At 39.7% G+C, this 22,650-nt stretch overlaps 1 long non-coding RNA gene and 1 other non-coding gene across 2 annotated transcripts; one reads left to right on the top strand and one right to left on the bottom strand.

Moving 5' to 3' along the window:
* Positions 1-1,788: 1,788 nt before the first annotated feature.
* On the top strand, positions 1,789-10,001 carry LOC115297827. The gene is made up of 3 exons (XR_003911488.1): positions 1,789-1,889; positions 8,731-8,864; positions 9,701-10,001. It is a non-coding gene; the product is annotated as an uncharacterized LOC115297827 (long non-coding RNA).
* A 7,273-nt stretch (positions 10,002-17,274) lies between these two features.
* On the bottom strand, positions 17,275-17,466 carry LOC115300451. The gene has a single exon (XR_003912655.1). It is a non-coding gene; the product is annotated as a U2 spliceosomal RNA (small nuclear RNA).
* Between the last annotated feature and the right edge of the window lie 5,184 nt (positions 17,467-22,650).

Here is a 22,650-nt window from a genome sequence, read left to right as displayed (position 1 = left end):
AGTACCTGCTTAGATTTGGATGATGTCAGATGTCAGAATTCATTCATTAGGGCCCTAACAGTACTTTTGAACCGAATCACTTGTTTTAAGTGACTCCTGATACAATCCCTCTTTAATACACAAGTAGTCATTAAGACTGGAGTTTTACAGAATATTTACCTGAGATAAAGTATACATTTCACACACCCAGCACTTGACTAAAAAAAGCTTGTGGTCTCTCAATTAAGCTAGCAGATGATTTTCTTCCACAACAAAGGTATAAACACAACTAGTGTCCTCACTTTTCCAATTATTCCAGTTTTGGGAGATATTTGGTCTCATAAATAGCACCTTCTCACTGACTTACTGTGGACTATTTGTAGGACTCATAACATCTCTGTTCCTCGGTTTATATGATGGAAACAGGAATAAGACAAAGCCCGCCTCCTTCCTAGGGGGACTTTTGTGAGTATATTGCTAAATACCTACAAAATGATAAATGCTACTACCTCTTTCAGCATTTTGAAAGATGTCAACCAAACACAAAATATTTTTGGTGTGTGAATTAAAATGCCTCTTCCTGATGGCCTCAGTCGTGTCCCTGTAAGATAGCGTGTCAAGAACTGGCTTATATATTATCCGTCCTCCAGAACGCACTGACATCACACTTCGTAATAGCCTGGGATGATGACGGCTGTCAAAATCGCCTGCATGGAAACATCCGTACCCCAGACTGACATAATGTACTTGCGTGACAGAGGACCAAACAACTAAGACCGCCACGCGAAGCCCTGACTTTGAGCACTTGGGGTAGAGGGTTTGTTACATGAGAGCGGAAGGGCCTCAACCTGCTTAACGTTTTAACTTAGTAAGAGAATGAAAGTTGCCTGGAGGTCTCGTGGGCGAGGCGGGGAGACCAGAAAGGCAAGTGCCTGCGACAGGAATAGGAAAAACTCCCCCCACCCCCCAAATTCGAATCCCACCCAAGGCTAGGCCTTTGCGTCTCCCTTCTCCGTGACCAACACGCGACAGCACACACTTTGCTGGGAAATGAAAACGAGACCAGGTCTGGGGGCGCGAGCGGCTCCACACCCGACTGAGGGGTGGGCAGGGTCTGGGCACCTAAGCGTTCCGGCTGGCGTTCTCGCCGCGTCCCCCAGCGCGCGACCCGTCGCGCCCGCGACCTCGAACACCGGCGACCCCCACGCAGCCTCGCGTTTCCAACCGCCCGACCCGCCCTCTCCTCGCCCTCCCCCGGGGTTTGCGGTGAGCGAGGCTCCCCGCGAGCCTGGCTCTGTCACGAGCCCTCCTCCCCAAATGCGGCGTGAAAAACGCAGCTACCCGAGCCGCGGACCCTAAACTGCACACAAAGCTCCCAACGGGGCCGCGGAGGCTCCGCGCTTTGCTAGTCCCGCGAAAGCACCCCTGCCCCCCTCCCCCCTCCGCCGGGGAAGCCCCGCTGAGGTGAAGCGGCGAGCTGGAGGGGAGACCCAGCGCACGTGAGCACCCCCGCCCCCAGCAGGGTCCTTGGCCGGCGGACGCTCACCTCAAACGAACAGGCGCTGCCGCCTGCGGAAGGAGGAGAGCGAGTGGGGAATACTCACACTGGGTCGGGCCGCGCAGGGACTTCGTCGGGAAGGACGCGCGGGCTGGGTAGCAGAGCCCCAGCAGGTAGCGGCCGCGCGGCCTCCTCAGAAGGGAGGCCTCTACCGTCGGGCTCCGGACCTGCAGCCCCCGCGTGCGCGCGCAGGCGCGCGCATCACTGCCGGCCCCGCCCCACCTCGCCGGCTCCGCCCCACCCCGCCGGCCTCGTTTTCCGCCGCTGGCTCCCACCCCTCCTCTTCGCCCGGGGTGCAATCGGCGCTCTCTCAGAGACGTACGCGAAGCGACGTGGAAAGCTTTCCACCAAAGTGAGCTGTGATATCCTTTTGATGGCTATAATTTATTCCAAATCGTCCCTGGACTGAAACGATCAATTAGCAGCCCGAAACGCACTGTGAAGTAAATTGTCACACTCTCTATTACAGGATGGTTATCATATATTTATAAGGTGTGTTTTCTGCAATCAGAACCAACAAGGTGTTGAGCGATCAGTCATAAACGCACTTCTTCAAAAAGAGCGGGAGAGAAACTCTAGCATTGTATGGCAGAGAAAGAAAAGTCTTATGACAGTTATTAACTCTCCCACCCTCTGCCCTCGGTGACGTTTCCTCTTGGCATCTGGGAAGTGCAGTGAGGCGAGAGCTCTGCACCAACAGTCCAGGCCACTCGTGTGACCCCGGGAGCAGGGTCCCTGTGAACAAGAGAGACCGCTCCAAGAAGAGTGGTTTCCTTACTATGTAAATAGAGATCAGGCCTAACAATTCTCTTTCTCTCTCTGTCCTCCCTCCCAACCAGGAGAATAATATTTTACTCTTCTAAACTTCTGGCAGAACGTTTGCATTCTATACTTAATCTTAAGTGCCTTTTCTTCCTCAGGTCTCCAATTGTTGCCTTATTCTCTTTGATAATTAAATGTTACGTACTGTAAGAGATTATGCCATGGCGATACAAAGTTTACCAACAGACAGAGAACTCTGTATTCTGAATTGGAATCTGTGCCCCAACACATAAACTCAGAGAAAGTCATACAAAATTCTCATTCCGTCTGGTAGACCGTCTTGACTGGACCAAACTATGGAGACATGGTTATTTTGCTTCCAGTCATCTTTAATGACTACACATGGATACACATCCAGAACTTCTGAGTTTCCTTAACAAGCTCTTATCACATTATCATCTACCAACCACCTGTCAATCATTTTTTAGAAGGATTCTGGTTTCTATCCAGTTAATCTTTCTTTTGCCTGAAAAACACAACACTGAAGCCCAGCCCACTGATTATTGTGAGAAAAGTTTAGCTGTCAGGAGCATGCCTCTGTGGGCAATAAAGTGACATTTGTGAAGAGTGAGTTACAAGGTGGGGTGAGATGCAGAGTTTATAGCACTCTCTTCTTGGGTTAACTACCCCCATGACTTCTGAATGGCCAGGCTTGCCTGCAATGCTAACCTCTTAAAAATGGACAGAAAGGAAACCTGGTTGGTCATTTGAGTTGTAAAGGCAACTGTTGTCATTGGGCTTCCCCCAGCATAAGTGGAGCACCATGTTCCACTCTTAGCACAGGAACCGGGGATTCTTGCCTCATTTGAATGAATAAAGAGCACAGTGCCAGATCCAGGACTTCCACCTTGTAGCTTCTACAGTCATTGATTTAATTTGCATTTAATAGCTAGTAGCTAATATTGAACATTACTCTATGCCAGCATTGTGCGTTTAATTATATGCATTATCTTATTTTATCCTATCAACAAATTTATGGAAGGAAGGTTCCTCATTTTGCCAATAAGAAAATGGGATTCGGCAAAATTAAATAACTTCTCCAAGAGCAAACTCCTAGTGAGTGGTAATCTCGAATCCAGTCTACAATGTCTATGCTCCTTACCCCAATAATATGACTTAAGATTTCCCACCAAAAAGATTCTAGTGGAGCTGATGATACAATGAAAGTGGTGAATTCTGAGAGGAGAAGGAAAGAACAGCTGCCTGCAGAGGAAAGACACAATAGATCCATATACTCTGACCGCGTAAGGAACCCCTTTTCTGTTCTACGCTTCCTACATCCCATGATTTCTTTTTCAGAATTATCACCTGCCATCTGGTGTCTAGCCAAACAGATCTTACCCAAGGTCAGTGATGACTGCTAGGCTAGGGGTGGGGGTTGGGTGGGTAGAGTGGATGAGCAGACCCCAGGGAAGTCACAGCACCCTGGGGAGGAGACTTAAGTGGGAGCCAGTGTTGGCCAGAGGCCCTGGTCCCAGACCCCCAGCTCTGAGAATGAAATGTTGCTTCCTAATGGACTTTAAATTACCAACATCGCTAAACTCTCCCTTAATAGACTTGTAAAGATCTGCTTGCTACCTTTTTCCCCTTCATGTAGAATTTGTAATCAAGAGCCCAATTTTGTCATTTGGAAATACTAATTATCTAATCACGCCATGCTGCATAACGTACTTGTCTGCCCAATTAGCTAGGACAATTATTAAAATTCAGAGGCCTAATTATGTCTCAATTTAATGCTGGCAAACTTGCATACAGAGCAGTAATTAAAATCCTCTCTTTCCCTCTGCCTTTAGGGCAGGGGATGATTAGGCCCTGTCAGGGGGTGTACTGAACTAAACCAGTGAAGCGTATTGTGCAACATGACCCTGCATTGTTAAGTGTGTCAACATATTAACCTGAATTCCCTTCAGCCCCCACATAATCACATTTGGTAGAGGAATAAAGGAGCTAAAACATGAAGCATTTTATTAAAAAAACATAAATTCTTTTTAATTAATGCTATGAGAGTTCTGATGAATTTCAAGCTTCCAAGTGCTGGAAGACATGAGACTGGTTCATCTAATTACTAGCAAATTTGCTCTTGTTAAACTACTTTTTTTTACTCATTTAAAGAAAATGATTTTTTTGGTGGTATAATAAAAAAAGAAGAAGAAAAGCCCAGCTAGTTGGCTTCCAGTAACACTGTTGATTACCAGTTTTGTTTGATGATAGAACACAAGTGAATGTTGACTTCCAAAAGAATCAAATCCAAGACTGGAGGCATTAAAAAAAAGCCTAGAATGTAATAGTTGAAAGATGTTAATAAAAGTGAAACATTAAAAATCATAATATTGAAACAAATTCAAAATATTTATCTTTGGAGCTCATAAGTTTGATGTCTGAAATAAAACCAGCAGGAGAGAGACCAGAGCAGTGCACAAATTCTCGTTGCTTGCCAACTCCATCAGCACGCAGAGGGTGCTCTTTCCTCTCCTGGCATCTCAGTCCTCTCTCTATGAACAAAGGAGAGCCACCAAACCCAGTTAAGACTTCAGAGCTGTCTTCTAAACTTTGGCTTTCACTCATGATCGAATATGTGATAGATTATTCATGTATTCAACTAAAAAAATGGAAAGCATTCTGTCTAGACCAAAAATTAATTCTCCTGGAGAAAGATGGACTTCTTTCAGTTGCTTCTAAACTTCTTGCTGCATGAATAGTTTCCAGAGATTCAGAGACACACACATACACACATACACACACATACACACACACACACACACACACACACACACACACACTTATTTGGACAGAGCTTCCTCTCAGTTGATCTCCTTTGAATCTCATGCCAACCTTGTGACACAGCAGGCAAGTGAAACCTGTCTCCATTTTATTTATGTGGGGCAGTTAAGATATTTATTGAAGCTGACCACTGTGCCCCCCACTTCCTGATTATGGGCAGGGCCAATTGAACTCGGTCCTGCTTGCCCACTCACTGCGTCAGAGTGGCTGTGAATGAAACACCAATAAGGATGCTTGGTTTGGTAAAATATCTCAGGTCGAGATCAAAGTATAGATAATGGTATATATAATGACAGAACAAGGGAGCCTATATATCAACATTAAGGACCTTCAGACCTTTGGTCAATACTTGCTTTCAACATGTTTGGTCTTATCTGTTTATATTTGGTGCCTTTAGCCCATGTATGTCCTCTTTAAGTTTTTATATTCTCTAAGATGTGCATGATTACATCTGAGGTGGTAGGAAAAGCAGAGTGCCTTCCTCCTGCTCTTACTGTGGGTGCAACGTGGGACAGGCGATGGTGTTTAGGGACCACTCTGGCTGGTGCAGCCCCTCTCACTAACAAAGACAGTGACTACAGACAGTCTCTACCTGAGACGGCTGGCTGGAGCAAGACAGGCCCTTAGGCACTTGTGCTATAAAACCAGGGGGCAGCCCCTCCTCCGGGCCTCCCGCAGAGTGTGCCCCATGTCTTGAAAATGGCCTTGCTCGGAGTCTCTTTGGATGGCAAACTGAAGTGCAAATCTGTGTTCTGACTTGTTCCTGTGGCTGTCAGCATGTTTTCCTCTTGTCAGCAGCAATTGACTGGTCAGGCTCACCCCTGTACAGCAATTGTAACAGCTCATTGACAGGCTAGTGACCCAGCTGGACCTGATAATGGAAAACTATTGATTTTTGTGGGCTCCACGAATCCAAAATGAACGACCGATGTAATGTCATCAATTGTCTCGGACTCTGATAACCCAAGGGAAAAAGTTTCAGGGATTGCTTGTATTGCCTGACAATAGTGTTTCAAAATCTCACTAGGTATATGTAAGAAGAAACCCATTTCCAGGGTGTTTTCCTTAAATGACCCCAATTAGGCAGGGTTTCAATACCTAGCCTTGCATGTTAAATAAAATGGGAGTTAGCGTTGCCAATTAGCCAAACTGGAACTTGATATACCATTTAGACAAGATACTTGAGGAGAGGCACTTTGGAAAGGAAATGTTTAAAATCTTTATTATAGGGGCACCTTGGTGGTTCAGTTGGTTGAACGTCCAACTTTGGCTCAGGTCAATGATCTCACAGTTTGTGGGTTCAAGACCTGCATCAAGCTGATATCTGGCTGATATCTGACTGATAGCCCAGAGCCTGAAGCCTGCTTCAGATTCTATGTCTCTCTCTTTCTCTGCCTCTCCCCTGCTCATGCTCTGTCTCTCTCTCAAAAATAAATAAACATTTTTAAAAAATTGAAAAATATAAATAAAATGTTTCTTATAAAACAAGCTCACAGAAAAGGGGAAAAAAGGTTGGGATTAAACCATAATATACTGGCTCTCAAAGATCTTGATATATGAAATTAGGCTAGAACTCTTAGGCTCTTTCTGCTGACTTGAATCGATTTGTTTGGTAGAAAGAAAGGCTTGAAGACAATGCAGACATGCCTTGGGTGTATGTTGGGGAAAATCACTATTTAGTTTTGTTCTTTAAACCCTCTTTTCCTTAGTTGATCATTTCAAAATTCTCAAACATTGCTCAGTGTAGTCTTCAGAAACAAGAGCTGTTTCTTTTCGAGCTAAATTAGCAGTGGGTTAGAGCTAATTTTTCCCACTAGACAAGTTCAGAGGACTCTGTGCTGAGTTATGGATAGAATGTCTGGTAATGGCTTCTGCTGAAGGGAACTCCCTTAAAAAAAAGAAAAAGCAGGCTATTGATCTTGGCTGCCAACTCGATACATTTAGTTCACAATTCACTTGTAGTGAGAACATAATCATCTTATGGTCCTGATCAAATTCAGACATTCTTAGCGGACGGTTCTGAGGGCTGGTTGAAAATCATAGAGCACAGAAGTTACAGGGGTCCTTCCTCAGCCATTTGCTCACAGAGGGCTAGAGAGAGGGAGAGAGAAAGAAAAGGAGCCTCAGTGAGGAGTTGGAATGAACAGACCCCAAAGGCGAGAAGACCATGTGCGGCAGGGCTCCTGTTCACAGGAGGCGACAATCTTCACACACTCCTGTAATGGTCTCTTTATGGCCTTTGATCAGCTTCAGTCCTTACAACACTACATTTCTGGTTTCCTAGTGCTATCAAAATCAACATTGCCTAACTGTTCGGCTGCCCATTAGATGAAGATACACAAGGTTAAGACCTGAAAGAAATTAAGCTAGACTTTCCCTCCACCAAAAACAAAAACAAAAAAATTCCACTGGCATTTGGACATTACTAAATATAAAACACTTAGTGCAGAGAACACAAGATTTGCCTGATTCTGTGACATGTGCTTATGTCCCTGCCAAGGTAACAGCAGCTAAGGTCAAGGTCAGGGGCTAGCTAGATCATACATGTTTGGGGGTTCTCCAGAGTGGCTGCCACAAAGCCTTACATGTGGCATGTCACAGACACAATAATCATTGACTAAAGAGACAAAAAAGCTACTTTTAAGTATAGAAGGATGAAGGTGAGCATTTTCCAGTCTATAATAGATTTTGGAGAAAATCACTGAAATCAGTGGTGCCTGTCCATGTGCCTGTTGGCAAGTCCGTGCCAGTCAGTGAAAATGTTGCACTTGTCTATGGTAAAATATATAAACAAAACTAAATCATGTGATTTTATACACCAAAATGAAATCTTTTAGAAATTCCAAAATTAAATCATTTTGAGGTGTTCAATCTTGTTTCTTTTCACAAATAATTATGATTGGAGGTGAAAGATGCTTTTTAATTCATATCCTTACTTGAGAAGGCAAGATAAAAAGTGGGCAAAACCATTCATTGGTCCCAGTAGCTTAAAAATTACACTTCTGTGGAGGCCAAAAGAATGAATGAATCTAAATAACTTATTCATACACCTTCTTAAAATGAAAACAATTACAGTCATATGACTGTCAAGAAATAGCAACACTTATGATTAAGGCACACAGCCCTAATTACAGTAAGAGGACCACATTGGATGAGGATCAAGTCATTTGGGGCTTCTTTTAGGTTTCTCTTCTATTTTCTATCATTACAGACCAGTTATGGATTTTTAAACCCAAGCCTATGATTCGATTGGAATGCCAAAAAATATAATCTTATTCATCATAATTTTAACTTCACCATAATCTTTTCTGACAACATGATTCTTACCTCCAGCTCTATGCCAGCAGCGACTGCACAGAAATGATGCCATTTGGAGGAAAAAAACTTTTGTTTGTTTTTTAATTTGCTTTATAAAGGGCACACTTAAATCCATTTTACATGTTTTGTTGTGCTTTGTAACTTGTGCTATAGATTTAAATGTATTAAGCATCTTCCCTCTAATAACCAAGAATAAAATTAAGAATAATAGAGGATTAAAAACTCTGAGTCCACTATCCTCTTTGTTTTGACCTCTGCCTCTTATCTTTCAGAATGCTTTAGGCTGCAAATAAAAGTTATTTCACAAAACAGAAGGGCAAAAATCTCCTGGCCCCTCCATCTGTGACAATATGGGCTAAGTAAAATAAGTCAGACAGAAAAAGACAAATACTATATGATCTCACAGGTATGTGGAGTCTAAAAACACCAAACAGATTGGCGGTTGGCAGAGTCAGGAGTGGGAGAATTAAATGAAGGTGGTTAAAAGGTATAAACTCTGGGGATGTAACATACAGTTAACAGTATTTAATTGTATGTTTGAAAGTTGCTGAGAGAGTAAATGTAAAAGTTTTCATCACAAGAAAAAAGTGTTTTGAAATTATGTGATGGATGTCAACCTAACATACTGTGGCAATAATTTTGTAATATAAAAACAAATCATTATGCTGTGTACTTTAAGCTTATACATGTTATATGTCAGTTATATGTGAATAAAATGGTGGGCGGGCGAATCTTGTGGTTCCCATGTTTATTGATTTATTATCACAGTAATATCATCAAGGACCCAGATTTTTTTTTTCTGTATTTATCCTCAGCCATCTCAGCATGTTGGCTTCTCCTAATTTTATGTCTTTCCTTCATGGCAGCAATATGACCATATACTTCCATGTGTCACATGCAGATAATATGCAGCATCAGATAAAGTGGACATATCTCTGTTGTATCCTTTTTAAGCCTTAATGAACACCTTGCCAAAAGTCCTGAGTGTACCTCAAGCCTCTTCCAGAGTAGTGTCCCAAGCCTAGCTCCAAACCAATCACTGGCAAGAGGAACAGACTTATCATGACTGGATTATTAAACTAGTCTCTATCCACCCCTGGGAATAGAGAAGGGCACAGCTTCCCCTCAAGGGTACCAAACCTGAAAATAAATTGCCAGGAAAAAAAAAGTAAGTTTCTCTTAACAAGGAAGAGAATGGGACACATAAACTTAGAAAACTATTCTGATAACATTCCCTCTTAGAATCTTGCCATCGTGTAAGAAGGTGAAACAGTCTGAGGACAGCACACTAAAGGAAGCCTGAGCGTGGAGAAATACTGAGGAGCCAGAAAAGTGAATGAGACCTTCTTCGACCTTCCAGGTCTGTTCAAATTGATGCACCCAAGTCAATAATCCAAGACAAAGGAACAGAATTGCTCAACCAACCCCTGCCTAAACTCTGGATCCAAAGAATCTTGAGATAAAAATCTTGGTGACTGTAAGCCTCTAAGATTTAGACTAGTTTGTTACACAGCCAGAGACGACTAGAACATCCCATAAGATGTCTTGAACACAGACACAATTCAAATGCAAAGGTACTAGTAGGTTGAAATTAAAAGATGAAAAAGGATAAGGGCGCCTGGGTGGCCCAACTGGTTAAATGTCTGACTTTGGCTCGGGTCATGATCTCACAGTTGGTGGGTTCGAGCCCTGTGTCGGGCTCTGTGCTGACAGCTCAGAGCCTAGAGCCTGCTTCAGATTCTGTGTCTCACTTTCCCTCTCTGCTTCTCCCCTGCTCATGCTCTCTCGCTCTCTTGCTCTCTCTCTCTCCCTCAAAAATGAATAAACATTAAAAAAATTTTTTTAAAGATGAAAAAGGATACACAATGAAAGCAGTAAGCATATGAAAACTGAAATTACTACATTAATATCAGACCAAAATAATCTGCAAGACAAGGAGTGTTGCCAGAGATAATGAGTAATAATTTATAATAATAAAATGGCCAATTAATCAGAAAGACATTGCAACTATGTATGTATCTAAATCAGTTTAAAATATGGGCACCTGGGTGGCTCAGTCAGTTCAGCCTCTGACTTCGGCTCAGGTCATGATCTCACATTCAGGGGTTCGAGCCCCGCATCGGTCTCTGTGCTGACAGCTCAGAGCCTGGAGCCTGCTTCAGATTCTGTGTCTCCCTCTCTCTCTCTCTGCCCCTCCCTGTTCATGCTCTATCTCTCTCTGTCTCAAAATAAAACATTTAAAAAAATAAAAAATAAATAAATCGGTTTAAAATACATTAAGCAAAAACTGACAAAAATAGGGAGAGAAATGGATGATCCAGAATTATAATTAAAGATTTTCGTGTCCCCCAGCAACTGGACCCCCAGATCATTAAGAATATAGAAAAACTGAACATAATCAACCACCTTGACATAACTGACATTTATAGAATGCTATACCTGACAACTACAGAATACATATTATTTTCAAGAGCACATAATATGTTCACCAAGATAGACCAGATGGTAAGCCATAAAATATGTCTCAATAAATTTGAATAGACTGAAGTCATACAAAATGTTTTCTGACCACAAAAGAATGAAATTAGAAATTAATGACAATGGAAGATATTTCAAAAGCCCTCAAATGTCTGGAAATTAACATACTTCTACTAACCCATGGTCAAAGAAAAAAAATTATGAGGAAATTTAGAAAATATTTTGAACCGAATAATAATGAAAAGAAAGGTTTAAAATCAATTACCGAAGTTTCTCCATTAAGAAACTGGGGGGAAAGGGAGCCTGCGTGACTCAATTGGTTGAGTGTCCTACTCTTGATTTTGGCTCAGGTCATGATCCCAGGGTGGTGGCATTGAGCCCTGCATCAGGCTCCATGCTGAGCATGGAACCTGCTTAAGATTCTCTCTCTCTCTCTCTCTCTCTCTCTCTCTCTCTCTCTCTCTCTCTCAAATAAAAAGGAAAAAAAAATAAACCTGGGAAAATATGAGCAAAATAAATCTAGAATAAGTAGTTTTACTTAGGAAAAACTACAGAAAATAATAGGGACAAAAGCAGAAACCCATAAAGGAAAATAAAATGAGAAAATTAACAAAGTCAACATTTGGAACATTTGGCTTTTTGAAAAAAATTAATAAAATTGATAAAACTTTAGCTAAGCAGTTCAAGATAAAAAGAGAAAACACAAATTTAAGATATCAGGAATGAAAGAGGGGCTATTACCACAAATCCTCTAACTATCAAAAGAACAGTAAGGAAATATTATGAATAACCATTAAGCCTTTATATTTAACAACATAAGTGAAAGGACAAATTTCCTTAAAAAAACGTATCAAATCTGATGTTTAATAAAATAGAAAATTTGAATAAATCTATATCTCTTCAAGAACTTGAACTCCTTATTGCAACAACAAAAACAATAACAACATTCCAGGCCCATTGGTATCACTGATGAAGTCCATCACATCTTAAAAGTAATAGTGATATCTTAAAATAGAGGAGAAATCATTTCCAAATTCCTTTTATGAGACCAACATAACTGATACCAAAGCCTTAGAAGACATTAGAAATAAAATTACAAACTAGATACACTTTATGAACATAGATGCAAAACTCATTAGCAAAATATTAACAAATCCAGGAATATATACAAAGAATGCATATCCTCACCAAGCAATATTTATCCAGGAATTCAAAGTTAGTCTGTCACTTGAAAATCAATGTAATTCAACACATGAACAAAATAAATGAGAAAATTTCAACATTTCCATATATACAGAAAAAGCATTTGATAAAATTTAACCCATATTCTTACTAAAAATTTTCAGCAAACCAAGCAACTCTGATATTGTGATACAATAAATATATATTTTGGTTTTTACCCATGGTTCTTGGCACAGAGTCTGTGCAACACTTGTAATTTCCTAAATGATAAGGGCTATAAGGGCACTTGTTACATATTTAGTTTTTGTTCCAAGTTGTTGAAATAGCTCCAAAGCATAAAGGCAAAATGAGGATATTTTGTTATTTGTTACAAGCTACTTTCCATTACATCTGAGTTTATGTTAACGAGGTGATTTTGGGAAGATCCTTCTATAACCATAGGAAGAGAGCTGGTTGCCAGGGAACCATGTGATTAGAGGGCTGGAACTTTCAGTCCCCTACACCTCCCCCCTCCCCCCACCACTAGGGAGGGAAGAGGGTCTGGAGATTAAATCAGTCACCAATGACCAATGATTCAATCGACCATGTCTATGTAATGAAGTCTCCATGAAAATTTGGAAGTATGGGGGATGGGCAGAAGAAGTGGGAATAGGTGTATGTGTGTCTGTCTGTTTGTCTGTGTAGAGGGGCTGGACACCTACACAGAATTCACCAGGTTGGTAAACACGTGGAGATGCTGAGAGGGTGGTGGGCCCAGAAAGAGCAAGGAAGCGCTTACCCCCCTCCCCCCATACCTTCCCTTACGCATCTCTTCCATCTGTATTCCTGAGCTACTCCTTTTATTATAAACTGCTAATCTAGTAAGTGAACTTTTCTTGAGTTCTGTGAGCCATTCTAGTGAATGATAAAGCCAAGGAGAGGGTTGAGGGAAGTTCCAGTTTATGGCTGGTCAGTCAGATGCACAGATGATAATCTGTACTTGACAACTGACATCTGAAGTAGGGGCCGAGAATAAATAGTGTCAGAAGTGAGTTAAACTATAGGACTGCCAGCTGGTATCAGACTAATGAGAGATTGTCCTCCCTTTGTCTTCTCCTTGTGTCCCTTCTCTCCCCTTTTCAGGTCCCTTTCTGTGAAGGCCCCACCATCTCTCACTCCAAAGCTAAGTAGAGAAGTCCTGCTATTGCAATACTGGGCCCTTCTTTCCCCTAAGAAGGAGATTCTATCTTCTGAGAATAACTTCTATCTTAGAGAACACCAGTCAGCACTTTATACAAGTTAAGGAGGAACCCCCCCCCCCAAAATTACAAACACTTCAGAAGCCATTCAGATTAAATGTGCCCTTAACAGCATAGATTTTCTTTTCTCAGCTGGCGATAAGCCTAACCTTGTTCTCAGTCTCCATGGAAAGTCTAGCCTTCACAGTTTTTCTATTTGTTACAATAAAAGGCAAAAGATGTTTCTAATATTCCAACACAGGTTTTCTGAGACCCACACAGTCTCTGAAGGTTTCTTTTGTTTTGGTTTTTAAAAGCATTGGCTAATGGAACACCTGGCTGGCTCAATTGGTAGAGCATGTAACTCTTGATCTCAGGGTTGTGGGTTTGAGCCCCATGTTGGGTGCAGAGATTACATAAAAGTAAAACAAAAAATAAAACATTAAAAAACAAGTTAAAACAAAAAAGGATGGGCTAATGACCAAAACTTTGGGGGCTGAGGGGTTGAGGGACAGGAAGGAAGGTCAGTCTGTTGCAAACCGTTCTTCTTAGTTACCCGTAAGTTGGAAACATCTTTGTTTACAAAAAGCAGTCCCTCATCAATTGATGACCTTTCTGTTTAGAAGTAACAGCCCATCTGTGGCATGGGGATTCTTTGTCTCTCATCAGTGGGCCATTTTGCTCATTTGGCAACTTTCAACAAGATTCCCACAGCACTGTTAAACACCTATTCTTTCCCTGGAGCTTTCCAAGATCAAAATTGTTTGAGGTTCATAGAGTGTGTTAGAGACATCCCTGCATTCACAGGTCAGCAAACTGAATTAGCACGAACTTGAGTCCCATACAGATGCTGAGCAAACCTAATGAACATTTCCTTCGTGAAGGAAAAACAATTATTTTTACATTATTTATTATTTACTTTGCAAAATATCTCCCCAAATTATCAAATTGCCAAAATGTCTTTAAACCCAGAGAGAAGCCTTGGAATTTTAAATAAAGTGGTCAAGGAAGACCTTGCAGAGAAGGTGACATTTGAGTAAACACTTGAAGTGAGAAAGAGTCAGGTAGGGATGCTAGAAGCATTCAAAGCAAAAGGAACAGCAGTGTACAGGCCTAAGCTAGGAATGTGCCTGATGTGTTCAAAAAGCAATGAAATGGTCAAGAATGACTGGAGTGGAAAAGGAGGCAGATGGATGTTGGGGATGGAGAAGAGAGGCAGATCACATAAAGGGCTATTGTAAATTAGTTTCCCTTGGCATTTACTTAAAGTAAGATTGGAAGCCACTGGAGGGTTTTAAGCAGAAAAAGTGTGGTATGACTTGTGTTTTAATAACATAACCGGAATGCTATGTTGAGAATAGGCAGAAAGAGGCAAGAATAGGGAGAAGTTAGAAACTCGTTCCAATGAACTAGGTAGAAAATAATGGTGACTTTGATCAGGATAGCACGTTAAGAAAGGGCTAGATTCCGGATGAATTTTATTTTCCTTTTTTGAGAGATAATTTAATTTTTTTATGTTTTATTTTTGAGAGAGAAAGAGCATGAGCAGAAGAGGGGCAGAGAGAGAGGAAGACAGAATCTGAAGCAGAGCTGTCAGCAGAGACAGAATCTGTGCTGAGCTGTCAGCACAGAGCCCGATGCAGGGTTTCAACCCACAAACTGAGATCACTATCTGAGCCGAAGTAGGACGCTTAACTGACTGAGCCACCCAGTCACCCTGAGAGGGAATTTATATACAGTGAAGTATATCCATTCAAGTGTACATTTCTATATATTTTCACCAGTTTGTGTAACCACTACCACAATCAATACAGAAATTTCATCATCCAAAGAAAGTTTCCTTTTCTTCCTTTTAAGTCAAAATGTCCCACCTGACCTCAGGCAACCACCGATCTGCCTTCTGTCACTATACATTAGGTTTGTCTTTTCCATAGTTTCATATGCATTAAAACTACACCTTATTTCCTTTTTTCGTGTCTAGCTTTTTTCACTCAGCTTGTTTTTGAAATTTGTGTTCATGCACGTATCAGTAGTTCATTCTTTATTGCAGAGTAGACCCCATTGTTTGAATAAACTAGTTTATTAAATACTGTTAATAGATATTTGTGTTATTTCCAGCTGTGGTTTATAATGCATAAAGCTGCTATACATACTTATGTACAAGCCTTTGTGTGGATATATGTTTGTATTTCTCTTGAATAAATACCCAAGAATGTGACGGCCATGATAAGTTGTCATGGGTCATGTTTTCCAAGAAACTGCCAAACTGTTTTCCAAACTGATTGCATCATTTCACATTCTCACCAATGAGGTGTGAGACTTTTGGTTGCTCCATATCTTGGCCAACATTTATTGCCAGTCTTTAATTTTAGTAATTCTAATGGATATGCAGCAGGTGTGGTTTGGAAACACTTGCCCAACAAATTCTTAGACCTTCCTCCCATCAGAGGGTGCAGTCTTACTCCCATCTCCTTGAATGTGGGCTGAATTTAGTGACTCCCTTCGCATTTTCATGTCTTATTTTGTAATTTATTTATTGAAATATAGCTCACATATATAAAATTCATCATTCTGAAGTAAGCAATGTAGTGAATTTTAGTATATTCACAGTAATTGCAAAACATGTCTGTCATATCAAAAAGAACCTCCATACCTATTAGCAGTTTCTCCCATTTCCCCTTCTTCCTTCAGTACACCTCACCCCTCAATTCCCTGGCACCCCCCACAAGTTACTTTCTGTCTCCAGGATTTGCCTATTCTGGATTTTTCATATATGGAATCATACAATACTTGGCCTTTTGTGTCTGGCTTCTTTCACTTAGCATGTTTTCAAGATACACCCACATTTTAACATGTTTTAGTATTTCAGTTGTTCTATGGGTATTTCATTGTAGAGATATACCACATTTTGTCTTTCCATTCATCAATTGATGGATATTTGGGTTGCTTCTACTTTTTGGTTATTATGAATAATGCTACTATGAAAATTAATGTGCATATTTTCATGTGAACATGTTTTCACTTCCACATTTTTGAGAGACTGCCCAACTGTTTTCCAAAGTGACTGTACCATTTTATAATCTCACCAGAGATATCCAAAGGTTTCTCCACATACTTACCAACACATTGTATGGTTTTTTATTGCAGCCATCTTAGTGGCTGTAAAGTGGTATCTCATTGTGGCTTTGGTATGCGTTTCCCTGATGACTGATGATGTTGAGAATCTTTTCATGTGCTTACTGGACATTTGCAAATCTTCCCTGGAGAACAGTCTATTCAAATTCTTTGCCTCTCTCTAAATTGGTTTATTATTGAAGTATAAGGGATTTTATATATTCTGGATACTAGATCCATATGAAATATATGATTTGCAGATATTTTCTCCCATTTTGTAGGTTATCTTTTCACTTGTTTGATAGTGTCCTTTGATGCAAAAGCTTTTAATTGATTAAAGTCTACTTTATCTGTATTTTTATTCTGTTACCTATGTTTTATGTCTAAGAAACAGTTGCCTAATCCAAGGTCACAAAGATTTACACCTATGTTTCTAAGATTTTTTTTTAATGTTTATTTATTTTTGAGAAAGAGAGAGAACACGTGCAAGAGCAGGGAAGACGCAGAGACAGAGGATCCAAAGCAGGCCCTGAGCTGTCAGGGCAGAGCTTGATGCAGAGCCTGAAACCCCAAATTGAGATCATGACCTGTGAGCAGAAGTTAAATGCTCAACCAACTGAGCTACTCAGGCACCCCTTTCTAAGATTTTTTTACGTTTTAGCTCTGATAACATTTAGGTTGTTGATCTATTTTGAATTAATTTTTGTATATGAGGTGAAGCAGTGGTTCATTCTTTTATATTAAGATAGCTAATTGTCCCACCACCATTTGTTGAAAAGACTATTTTTATCCCATTGAATGGTCTTGGCATGCATGTCAAGGGTGTAAGGTTTTCCAAATGTATAAGATCATGCCATCTACAAATAGAGATCATTTTACTTTGTTTAGTCCCCAATATAAATGCCTTTAATTTCCTTTTCTTCACTAATTTCTCTGGCTAAAATCTCCAGCATAATGTTATTAAGCTGACGTGAACAGATACTACCCTTGATCTTAGCCAAAAGGCCGAGAAGCGATCCAGTATAATGTTGAATAAAAGTTTTGAGAGCAAGCAAACATCCTTGTTTCTGATCTTAAGGGCAGAACTTTCAGTTTCTCACTATGGAGTATGATGTTAGCTGTGGATATTTTATACATGTCTTTTATCAGATGGAGGAAGTCCTCATATTCCTTGTTTGATGAGTGTTTTTTATCATTAAAGATGTATTTTTTTCAGCTTCTCTGAGGTATAATCATTACATAAAAATTATATGTATTCAAAGTATACAACTTGATGTCCCGATGTAGATATACACTGTAAAATGATCACCACAATTAAACATATTTATCATCCTATCTAGTTGCCATTTGTGTGTGTGTGTGTGTGTGGTGAGGACATTTAAGATTTACTCTATTAATCAGTTTTAAGTATACAATATTGTTGACTGTGGTCACCATACATTAGAATTTATTCATCTTACATAACTGAAACTTTGTACCAACATCTCCCCATTCTCCCCACTTCCCCCACCAGTCTACCCCTGGCAACCATGGTTCTATTCTCTGCTTCTACGAGTGTGACAGTTTTATATTTTACATAGAAGAGTGAGGCCATGCTGTATTTGTCTTTCAGTGTCTGGCTTATTTCACTTGGGATAATGTCCTCGTTTCATGTATGCTGTTGCAAATAGCAGGGTTTTTTTTTCTTTCTTTTTTTAAAGACTTTGCTCTTTTTAAATTTTTTAATTTATTTTGAAAGAGAAAAAAACAACCTAGTTGGGGACTGGGGGAGGGGGGAGAATCCCAGCCAGGCTCTGCACCTGCAGTTTGGAGCCCAATGCAGGGCTTGAACTCACAAACCATGAGATCAGAACCTGAGCTGAAACCTGAGCCATCCAGGCATCTACACCACCCTCTTCCCCCAACTCTTTTTAAGGATGAATAATATTCCAGGCATGTATGACTATCCACTTAGTTGAGAGACACATTACCATATCTTGGCTATTGTGAATGATGCTGCAATGAACATGGAATTTGAGATACCGATTTCAGTTTTTTAAAAATATATATACCCTGAAGATGGGTTGCCAAACTGTATGGTGGATCTATTTTTAATTTTTAAAGGAACCTCCATACTGTTTTCCATAATGGCTGTACTAATTTAGATTCCCAGCAGTATACAAGGATTCCCTCTTCCCTACATTCTTGCCAACATGTTATCTCTTATCTTTGATAATAGCCATTTAAATTTCATTGTGGTTTTGATTTGCATTTCCAGCTGATTAGGGATGTTGAGGACCTTTTCATGTACTTTGGGCCATTTATGTTTGTATGTTTTCTTTTGAGAGATGCTTATTCAGTTCCTTTCCCCATTTTTAATAAATAATAATTTTGCTTTTTGTTTCCCATGGAGTTCTACTAGGAGTTCTGTATTGAACCCTTACTAAACGTTTATCAGATATATGATTTGCAAATATTTTTTTCCCATTCTATAGGATGCCTTATCACTCTGTTGATTGTTTCCTTTGCTCTGTAGGTTTTTAGTTAGATGCAATCCAACTTGGCTACAAAACACCAAAAACACTGGCATCAAAAGCAAAAATAGATAAGTGGGAAGGTCTCTTTAATAAATAGTGTTGGAAAAACAGTATCCACATGCAGAAGAATGGAATTGGACATCTCACACCACATACAAAAATCAACTCAAAATGGATTAAAGACTGAAATGTAAGGCCTGAAACCATATTAAAAAAATAAACTACTGGAAAATAAAATAGGAAAAATGTAAGAAGCACCTTCCTTTCCAGGAACATTGTGCATCCTTGGCACCCTTGTTGAAGACTAGCTGACCGTAAACATGTGGATTTACTTCTGGGCTCTCTATTCTCTTCCCGTGGCCTATATGTCTGTTTTTATGCCAATACCAAACTGTTTTGATTACTGCTGCTTTGTAATATATTTTGAAACCAGGGGGTGTGATGGCTCCAGCTTTGTAATTCTTGCTTTTTCTGTACCCATTTAGATGATGTGTGTTTTATCTTTCATTCTGTTTATGTTTTGTGTCATATCTACTTATCTGTTAAGTTGAGCCATCCTCATATCCCAAAGATAAATCTCACTTGATCGTGGTGAGTGATCTTTTGATGTACTATTGAATTCAGTTTGCTAGATTTTGTTGGGTGTTTTTTTGCATCTATATTCATTAGAGATTTTGATCTAGAATTCTCTTTTCTTGTGGTGGTTTTGTCTGGTTTTGGTATCACTGTGATGTTGCCTTCATAAAATGAGTTTGAAGTGTTCCCTCTTCTTTTTCTAAGGGTTGAAGAAGAATTGGTATTTGTTAAATGTTTGTTAGAATTCACCTGTGAAGCCATCTGGTCTTGGGGTTTTCTTTTATTGTAGGTTTTTAATTACTGATTCAATCACCATGTTTTTTACTGGTCTGTTCAGGCTATTTTTTTCTTGATCCCAGCTTGTTAGGTTGTATGCTTTTAAGAACTTATCCATTTCTTCTAGGATATCCAATTTATGGACATACAATTGTATATAATAGTCTCTCATATGGTGCTGAGACATCCACTGTGATGTCTCCTCTTTCATTTGATTTTACTTGTTTCCTCTTTTTCTTAGTCTAAGGGTTAATCTTTTTCCATCCCTTCACTTCCAGTTTATGAAAGTCCTAATTTAAGTTTCTTGTAAACAACACATAGTTGGATCTAGAGTTGTTTTCAATCCATTCAGCCACTCTGTATTTTGGATGGGAAATTTATTAATCCATTCACATTTAAAGTAATTGCTGATAGAGAAGGACTTACTTTTGGCATTTTAACTGCTTTGTCTTATAGTTCTTTTATCCTTTTTCTCTCTTGCTGTCTTCCTTTTTGTCTGGATTGATAGACTTTGATTCTTTCCTTTTGTGTAACTTCTAGGAGTATCTTCATTGTAGTTACCAAGGGGCTTACATAAAATACATTTATAATAGACTATTTCAAGCTGTTCGCTTTATTTGCATATAAAAACTACACTTATGGGGTGCCTGGCTTCAGCTCAAGTCATGATCTCATGATTCGTGGGTTCGAGCCCCATGTCGGGCTCTGTGCTGACAGCTAGCTCAGAGCCTGGAGCCTGCTTCAGATTCTGGATCTCCCTCTCTCTCTGACCCTCCCTTGCTTGCACAGCCTCTGTCTCTCAAAAAAATAAATAAACAACATAAAAAGAATACACTTCTACCTCTCCTCCCCTCCCCCACTATATGCTCTTAGTGTCATAACTTACATCTTTTTATAGGACATGGAAGGATGTTGGATTTTGCCAAATGCTCTTTCTGCATCAATTGAAATGATGGTTTTCCCCTCTAAGTCTATTATGGTGTAATATATAGATTTTCATATTTTGAATCAACTTTACATTCCTGGGATGAGTTCCAATCGGGCAAGTATTTTGTTGAAGATTTTTACATCGTAACAGATTTGGTCTATAGTTTTCCTTTATGATGTCTTTGGCCTTGGTTTCAGGGTTAATACTGGACTCATAGAATGTGTTATGACCTGTTCCCTCTTATTCCATTTTTTGGAAGTTTTGAGGATTGGTGCTAGCTCTTCTTTAAATGTTTGGAAGAATTCTCAGGTGCCTGGATGGCTCAGTCAATTAAGTGTCTGACTCTTGATTTAGGCTCAGGTCATGATCTCAGGATTGTGGGATTGAGCCCCGTGTGCGGCTCTGTGCTGACAGTGCAAAGCCTGCTTGAGAATCTCTCTCCCTCTCTCTGCCCATCCCCCGCTAGCACTCTCAAAATAAAAAAAAATTTTTTTCATTTATAAGTGTTTTGGAAGAATTCACCAGTGAATTCTAGTCCTGGGCTTTTCTGTATTAGGTGGTTTTTGATTACTAACTCAATCTCTTTTCTTTTCTTGTATAGGTCTATTCAAGTGTTCTATTTTTTTCTTAAATCGGTTTTGGTTGTTTGTATTTCTAGGAATTTATCTACCTCATCTAATTATCTAATTTGTTGACACGTAATTGTCCATAGTATCTCCCTATCATCCTTACTTCTGTAAGGTCAGTAGTAATTTACTCTGATTTCTGATTTTAGTAATTTCAGCCTTTTTTTCTTGGTTTTCTTGGTTTGCTGATTTTTTTGAAAGGTCTAATTTTTAGTTATGTTTTCACTATTGTATTACTGTCATCTATTTTATTATCTTCTTTATTGCCTTTTGCCTGTTTTGGGTTTGGTTTTCCCTTTTCTAGTTTAAGACAGGTTAGGTATTGATTTGAGATCTTTCTTCTTTTTAAATGTAGGAATGTAGAGCTATCCATTTGCCTTTTTTTAAAAGGCATAAACTTTATGCCCAATGTAGGGCCTGAACTCATGACCCCAAGATCAAGAGTCACATGTTCTACTGACTGAGCCAGCCAGGTGCCCTTATACACTTAACCTTTTACCACTTACCACTTACAACCACTTTGGTTGCATCCCGTACTTTTTATATTGTGTTCATTTCTGTAGATCTTAAAGTATTTTGTAATTTCCCTTACAATTTTGTGTTTGACCCACTGGTTATTTAGAAATGTGTTCATTTCCACATATCTGTTAATTTCCCAAGTTTTCTTCTATTACTGATGTCTATTGAAACTTTCTGATTTGATCTTAAGCTCAAATCTGTTGAGTCATTCAAGTAGATTTTTAATTTCAGTTATTATACTCTCCAACTTCAAAATTTATTCATTTGTAATTCTATGTATTAATATTCACTATTTGTGAGACATCTGATACTTTAGTTCTTTAAATGGGATTTCCTTTAAACATATTTAATATAGCTAATTTGAGGGTGGCTCAGTTGACTCTTGATATTGGCTCAGGTCATCATCTCACAGTTTGTAAGACGGAGCCCTGTGTCAGGCTCTGCACGAGTGTGGAGCTTTTTTGAATTCTCTCTCCCTCTCTCTCTCTGCCCCAACCCCACTTGCACACACTCTCAAAATTCTTAAATAAACCTTAAAAAAAATATGGGATGCCTGGGTGGCTCAGTTGGTGGAACATCTGATCAGTTAGCTCAGGTCATGATTTCATGGCTCGTAGGTTCAAGCCCTGCACCAACCTCTATGCTGACAGCTTGGAGCCTGAGGCCTGCTTCAGATTCTGTGTCTCCTTCTCTCTCTCTGCCCCTTCCCTGTTTGTACTCTCTCAAAAATGAATAAACCTAAAAAAAAATTAGCTGATTT

Source organism: Suricata suricatta, chromosome 8 (genome assembly GCF_006229205.1).
Source record: "Suricata suricatta isolate VVHF042 chromosome 8, meerkat_22Aug2017_6uvM2_HiC, whole genome shotgun sequence".
Classification (NCBI taxonomy): Eukaryota; Metazoa; Chordata; class Mammalia; order Carnivora; family Herpestidae; genus Suricata; species Suricata suricatta.
This window is presented reverse-complemented; position numbering and strand designations above follow the sequence as displayed.